This window comes from Sinocyclocheilus rhinocerous, unplaced genomic scaffold (genome assembly GCF_001515625.1).
Source record: "Sinocyclocheilus rhinocerous isolate Xijiao unplaced genomic scaffold, SAMN03320098_v1.1 scaffold3283, whole genome shotgun sequence".
Taxonomy (NCBI): domain Eukaryota; kingdom Metazoa; phylum Chordata; class Actinopteri; order Cypriniformes; family Cyprinidae; genus Sinocyclocheilus; species Sinocyclocheilus rhinocerous.
Genome location: NW_015650698.1, coordinates 29,768 through 36,288, shown reverse-complemented (window position 1 = coordinate 36,288; position 6,521 = coordinate 29,768). Strand labels below are relative to the sequence as shown.

General features: G+C 32.8%; 2 long non-coding RNA genes across 2 annotated transcripts in view; both read right to left on the bottom strand.

The window, feature by feature from the left end:
• Window positions 1-776, bottom strand: part of LOC107712291 (uncharacterized) — a 1,502-nt gene extending 726 nt beyond the window's left edge. The window contains exons 1-2 of the long non-coding RNA XR_001636782.1: window positions 555-776; window positions 350-481 (exon numbers count right to left, since the gene is read on the bottom strand). This is a non-coding gene — a long non-coding RNA (uncharacterized LOC107712291). The remainder of the gene's footprint in view (window positions 1-349; window positions 482-554) is intronic.
• A 141-nt stretch (window positions 777-917) lies between these two features.
• Window positions 918-2,286, bottom strand: LOC107712292 (uncharacterized). Its single transcript, XR_001636783.1, has 2 exons — window positions 2,158-2,286; window positions 918-985 (listed from the first exon to the last, which is right to left on the bottom strand). It is a non-coding gene; the product is annotated as an uncharacterized LOC107712292 (long non-coding RNA).
• Between the last annotated feature and the right edge of the window lie 4,235 nt (window positions 2,287-6,521).

Sequence of the window (6,521 nt, the reverse complement as noted above, 5' to 3'; positions counted from 1 at the left end):
AATTTATTCCTGTGACTTAAAGCTGAATTTTCAGCATCATTACTTCAGTCTTCAGTGTCACAGTGTGTTTAACTCTCCATTATCATATTTTCTCATATTACAATAATGAAGACTGGGGTAAAATTGTTGGGTGTTTAGTGGTCATGAAAAAAATTACATCGCAAAAAATCTTAATGGTCATTTTCTTTATGCAAAATGTAATTTCTTAATTTTTCCTTTTGATTTTGTGCAAATGTGTTCCTGACAGCTTTGGTGAGATTCTCCCTGTTTTTTGCAACTTAGATGTTTGTGAAGCGAGCACCACTTTCTTATTTCTGTGTGTGTGTGTGTGTGTGTGTGTGTGCTTTACCGTGGTCTGGGCACGTGTTCCTCAGGTACTGGCATCCACACTGAATCACTGTTCTTCTGCTCCTTAAACTTCCCATTAAACACTCGCTCAATATCATCCAGATAAAACCCACACACTGCTGAGCCGGGAATGCTGGGACACACAGACACAGACTGATCAAACATGCGGTACAGTGTGTGTGTGTGTGTGTGTGGTGATCATGTACCTGTTGATCTGTGTGGTGAAGACTCCCACCACAGCGGGCCGCTGGTTGATCTGCAGCACGTTGGTGAGCGACTGCAGCACGTCAAAGTAGAAGAACATGTCTCCAGGAACCGAGCAGTTCAGACGCGCCTTCAGAAACGACGTCCAGTGGCGATCCAACACCCGCGTGGAGCCGCCGCTGTCGTTCTTACACACACGCGCCACGCGCGAATACACCACCTACACGACAAGCCAGGGAGATCAGCAGATGCGGGTTAGAAACAATGACTTTAGTTTTACTGCAAGCACACATAACGAGAGCACTGAATTTATACGGTTTGCTTCTGTTTGAATCTCATTTTATAACAGAACTGACGGTGTGCTCCACTGCGATCTCACTGAAGAAGAAATACACGTAGTTGCCGTATTCGACAGCATGCAGGAAGTGAGGCTCTGTAGAGACAAAACAACAGACAAGATATCATGTTGGTTTTTTGTTTGCTTGTTTATAATTTATATATTTTATATTTGTTTTCAAGAGGTTAAACTGTAGTAAACTATGAAGAGAATACAACAAAATAAATACATTTTTTCACCACATTACTAAACTAAAACCATAACCCATATTCAATGTAATATAAGCACACATTAAACTTCAAAAGTAATATGAAGTAAAAACAAGTAAGAAACCTACTAGAAACTGGAGCAACTTCATACATATTTTAGTATCCAGTCCATAGATTTATGTATGCATTTTTGGATATATACGTCATGCACATGTATTTCCATCCTAAAATCTATCAATACATGTTGATATTATACAAGTAAATATATAGAGGTAAATATAAAAGATTGATATTTATTAAAATATACATACACATTACAAAAACGTATATAAACATACAAATGTGTTGCATACAAGTTGTTTTAATAAAGTTATGTAAATAAAATATATGGTTGACATATATGGTTGCTACATATAATACCATATAAATCATGTAGATATTATTAACGTGTACATATATACATTTTAGTAAGGGTTATAAACATATCTTTATAAAGCGGAGAGTTCCGGTGCTTGATTCTGATTGGCTGAGCCGCGTTCGAAGCTGTTGTAAATGACTCTACAAAGTAACATACACCTTTGTGTGTTGCTCGGCAACCACTTTGTTGCAACCACAGCTGTTTCTGAGGAGCTACATTGTTTGGTGGAAGAATACTGTTTTTATTAATATCATTACACTTTATTTGCTCTGTTTTATTCTGTGAAACCTAACTACGTATATGGAATAACCGTTTTATTCCATTAGCTGTTTTAAATTCACTGTAAACTACGGCTTCTTGGGGCTTATTGCTTTATCATCTACCCAGACAATGTACGTATGTGAAAATTACGTATTACCTTATAGATAACATATTGCAATATCACCCTAGATACAGAGCAATATATGTTATATATTATATTTACATATGGGGAAAAACTCATTACTTGAAATAAGTATTTTTTTTCTGTTTTTTGGTCCAGTAGGTGAAAATGTTGGATCTGATCACTTACTAAAGAATCAGCACACGCTCCTCAACAAAACACATGATCTGAGGAATCATTCATTGACTAAACGAGGCACCTCTGAGCCATTTGGAGTCGTATTTGACGGTCCGCAGGACGGGTCGCCCCTCTCCACCCAAACTCTTGTAGATCACTGCGTCACTCGCCTGGAAGTCCGTCACTGTGCCCGAATAGAAATGACCACCTGAAACACAGAGACAAAATACACTAGTGAAGGGGTGACTCAAACTCTGGTGTCTAGTTAGAATTTGTGGCTGCCAATCAAAAGCAATTTAATCAATCAATAATTTAATCATTCAATAGCCTGCATTTGGCTTCAGACAAAAAAGAAGGAATACAAAAACAATAATATTGATAATAATCAATCAGAATACTGTTTTATTATTTAAAATAAAAAAAAAAATTTTTTTTAAATTCTAAAAATTAATAAAGAAATATATTACTTTTTACTGTAAACTTAAATGTTTTATTAAAATGTGTTTCATTGTATTATTAACAATAACACTCACAACAATAATAGTACTACTACTACTACTAATAATATTTATTATTATTACTATTATTGTTATTTTACAAAACAACTAATATTCAATATGACTATACAAAATCAAAATACTTTAATTGTATTATTTGAATTGTAAAAATTAAACAATTAATAAATATACTTAATTTGATTAATAATAATAACTAGCATTATTATTATTATGACTATTACTGTTATTATTTTACAAAGTAACTAATTTTAATAAAATATTTTATTTAAATTGTAAAAATTTAATTAAAATGTTACTATTTACTGTAACATGTAAAATGTTTTATTAAATGCATTTAATTTTATTATGATGAATGATAACAACAACAATAATAATAATAGTATTTATAATAATTATTGTTTAAATAAAGTTTTAGTAATTTTGTTTGTCGTTTTTTAAAAATAAGTCTATATTAATTAATAATAATAATAATAACTAGCATTATTATTATTATGACTATTACTGTTATTATTTTACAAAGTAACTAATTTTAATAAAATATTTTATTATTTAAATTGTAAAAATGTAATTAAAATGTTACTATTTACTGTAACATGTAAAATGTTTTATTAAATGCATTTAATTTTATTATGATGAATGATAACAACAACAATAATAATAATAGTATTTATAATAATTATTGTTTAAATAAAGTTTTAGTAATTTTGTTTGTCGTTTTTTAAAAATAAGTCTATATTAGTTTTTATTACTGTAATTTCAGTTATTTTAGTACATCAAGTTAAATTAAGATGAGAAATATTGCCTTCGCAGCTAGCTGAAATAAACTTTAACTAAAAAAATATAAGAAGAGTTAATTTGCAAAAACCGATAAACGCCACTTCAAAAAAAAAAAAGAGCTGAACCCTAAACACGTCGTTTTGTCAAAATTGGCTATTGCTACAAATATACCCCAGCGACTTAACACTGCTTTTGTGCTCCAGGGTCACAAATAGGTCCAAAATAACAGTTCAAAATGTTTAGCCATTTGTAAATTAATAGCTATCACAAGTGTGCATAGGAAAACATCAGAGACGGATGTCAGTATAAGGTGTAAACGGTTCATAGCAGAACATCATGAATTCAGCCGCTCTTCTGTCTGTGGTTTCATCAGCTGACTCTTTCCCAACAGTGAGATACTGAGGAGACACATCTTTAGTCCAGCTGTGTGTCGTATCAGACGCTCTTCATCTGATCTCAGCTCTGCTCTGATGGAGATACTTACGCTGTTTCTTCCTCGCACGGCGCACTTGGACACGTCTGTAGAGCTCCACGTCAGTATCTGAAAACACAGATTAGCATGAGCCCTCATGTGTGGCAGTTACCAAAATATGTGACCCTGGAGCACAAAACCAGTCATAAGGGTACATTTTTCCAAATTGAGATTTATACTAGGGCTGGGTATCGATTCAGATGTCTCGATTCCATTCGATTCTCTCTGCAGCTGCTGTGTATGTGATATGACGGTAGTTTTGTAAATAAACGGTAAAATGCTAGTGAAGTGACTCTCAGAGCAGCTGGGGATGATATTCGTGTATTCATATCATTATAGTGAGACGACAGAGGCTGAAAACACCGCGAGCGCCGTCCGCGCTTTAGTAAGTGTGTAGTAAACAAAACTACTGGTGCGTCGCACCATCCGCCATTCATTCATTCATTGCGGAAATCATGGTGCATTTTACGCGTGATGTCGAACGCTTCCACAGATTTGTAGTATTACTATAGAATTTTACCTGAGCATTGCAAATCACGCATGCTTAGTTCTTGCTTCTTGTCAACAGTATCTAACAGTAACAGCCATGAATGACAGGCTTTCTGTTGTAACATCGCGCAAGGTAAATAAGAGGGTGACATCTAGTGGAGAAGACTAATGATAAGATTCACGTTAATCAGATCTCGTTTTAAATGTCTGCTGAAATAAATACCGGAAAAGATCGAATCAACGTCATTTAAAAAAACGATTAATCGAAAAATTTATTTTTTTTTGCCCAGCCCTAATTTATACATCATCTGAATGATAGGACAATATTTGGTTGAGATACAACTATTTGAAAATCTGGAATCTGAGGGTGCAAAAAAAATCACAATATTGAGAAAATCATCTTTAAAGTTGTTCAAATGAAGTTCTTAGCAATGCATATTACTAATCAAAAATTAAGTTTTGATATATTTACGGTAGGACATTTACAAAATATCTTCAAGGAACATGATATTTACTTAATATCCTAATGATTTTTGGCATAAAAGAAAAATGTATAATGTTGACCCATACAATGTATTGTTGGCTATTGCTACAAATATACCCCAGCGACTTAACACTGCTTTTGTGCTGCAGGGACACATATATGACTGTCTAATAGCACCACATTTCTTTAAAATGCATCCAGTCCAGGCATGTGGTTTGGTGAACAGACTGATCTTCAGTGACCTGGCAGCGATGTACAGCATATGCTGGATCCGGATCATCCGCTGATAGTCCAGACCCAGACGCTCCGTGCCATTATTAAACATCAGACCCTGAAAACTGGGATACAGGTGCGAGTCTGTGGAGCACAAGAAACAATTCATTCACAAACAGATCTGATAAAACTCAACCCGCATTTATAAATACAAGCAGTTTTCCGTGATGAACTGCTGTTCGTTGTTTCTAGGTAAAGGCTGGAATCAGGGTTATTATAGTTAAGTGACACTACAACCACAAAAAAAACAAAACTTGCAATAAAATAAACATGAACTGAAATCAAATCAAATACATATAAAAACACTTACAATTATTTTATTTCAGCTAGTTGCTAAAGCAGTGTTATTTTAGTATCATTGAAATACTAATATAGTTTTTATTAAAAAAATTTTTTTTTTTAATTTTCAGTTTTTACTTAAATTTTTGTTCAAGTTTTTGTAATTTTTTGGTGTGTTTTCATCATTTACTATTTTTGTTATATGACTCTATAATTGGAACTACTTGAATTAAAATAAGTTTAAGGTTTTTTATTTTTATTTTAGTGAACATTTATTTTATTTCAACCAATAAAAATGTGCTTTATGGTTTTAGTTCAAAGCCTTGTTCAGACTGTCAGTCCGAATCCGATTTTTGTTCATATCCGATTGGATATTTTTGTCATATTGGTTTTAATATTTTGCAGGTTGTCTGAGCAGCACAGCCAAACTAATTTCCATAATTTAAAAACAATGCCAATGTAATAAAACATAAAATAAAAAAAATAATGGCAGATATTTAGGCCAAAGTGGGCGAAGATAAAAATCTTTGTCATTATTTATTCTTTGTAATAAAAAAATAAGATGCACATTAATACACAAATAAAACAAACAGTGCTTTATTTTCAGGTACAGTAGGTGTATTTAGTGTAGCATTCAAGAAACTAAATCAAAAATATCAAAACAAAACACTATATACACTTCACTGTATAAATTATGCATTGATTCTTATTAAAGCAACTGTATTCAAATTTTTCAGTCAAGAGCAGTGAGTGATTTTTCTCGGTTTTGTTGTTTTATTAACATTAAAGGGACAGTTCACCCAAAAATGAAAGCTCTGTCATCATTTACTCACTCTCAAGTTGTTTAAACCTAAATGAGTTTCTTTCTTCTGTTGAACATAAAAGTTATTTTGAAGAATGTGGGGAACCAAACAGTTGCTGGTCCTCATTGACTTTGATAGTAGGAAAAAATAAAATAAAATGTGACCCTGGAGCACAAAACCAGTCATAGGTCAATTTTTGGAAATTGAGATTTATGCATCTTCTGAAAGCTGAATAAATAGCTTTCCAATGGTGTATGGTTTGTTAGGATAGGACAAATTTTTCGCTGAGATACAACTATTTGAAAATCTGGAATCTGAGGGTGCAAAAAAATCTAAATATTGAGAAAATCA